This window comes from Littorina saxatilis, linkage group LG7 (assembly GCF_037325665.1).
Source record: "Littorina saxatilis isolate snail1 linkage group LG7, US_GU_Lsax_2.0, whole genome shotgun sequence".
NCBI classification, from domain to species: domain Eukaryota; kingdom Metazoa; phylum Mollusca; class Gastropoda; order Littorinimorpha; family Littorinidae; genus Littorina; species Littorina saxatilis.
Genome location: NC_090251.1, coordinates 39,735,048 through 39,736,184, shown reverse-complemented (window position 1 = coordinate 39,736,184; position 1,137 = coordinate 39,735,048).

The window sequence follows — 1,137 nt, the reverse complement described above, 5'->3', positions numbered from 1 at the left end:
GACACTTGATGAATCACAACACAGCCATTTCAAATGCAAATTGGATTATAGGGCATTTAACAAACAAACAAGTAACCAACCAACCAACCAACCAACCAAACAAACAAAAAGAAATAAATAAACAAACAAACAAACAAGCAACAAAAACATAAACAAAACAATCAAACGAAGAAACAAACAAAGGAACGTACGAACGAACGAACGAACGAACGAACGAACGAACGATCGAACAAACAAACAAACAAACAAACAAAACCAAAAGCAAAAACAAACTAAATGCAAAGAACAAGCAAGGAAACAAACAACAACAAAAAACTCACCAAAACAAAGAACAAAGAAACAAATAATCGTACAAACAAGTACATAAACAATTCCTTTAGTTTAAAATTTTGTGTTTGTTCATTTTGAAACACGCGCCGGGAACAATTAACGAACCAACGAAAGAACTGACGTCAGAATTTGAAAGAAAAAAACTTGACTTGAGATTAGATGAACGAACAAATCGATCGATGATAGATGTTTTGTGTCCAACAGGTCTTGCCTATTAAGGACTAGCACTGGCTATACGCTGCAACTGACAAACAAACGGACAAACCAGCAAAGGTTTCAATGGACGAGTGAATGCGAAAGTAGCCGAGCAAAAAACTCATTGAAATAAGACGACTGGGTGACTGCTAGAGATCGAGACATTCGACTTCTCTTGCCGCGTCAAGGCAAATGCATAATCATTTTGAGGTGCCTGTGGCAACTCCTCAAAACCTAGGAACTTCCGCAAAACTTGTGACAAGACCTGCGTTTAAACCAGGAAATTCATTGTTTCACATAACGACCCTTCCCACTCAAACGGTTTTCCTTGTTTTCAACCTTACACAGCCACTTCGTCGTTCCCGTGCTAGTTAGAAAATCCGAACAATACTGCACGGACAATTCATCGAATTCTTTCATTAGAGTTTTGGGGACTTTTCGGAAAACTGATTATATTATTCCAGCCTGGAAGCAGCTTTCCCCATTCCAACCTGGCTTCGTCAGTCCGTGTGTCAGCCAGTCTTCTCAATCTCAGCTCACTTTAGGTCAGTGCCGTGTGCAAAATCCGCCCAATATGTCCAAGACGGAGTACACAAAGTAGAGGGAGGTGCG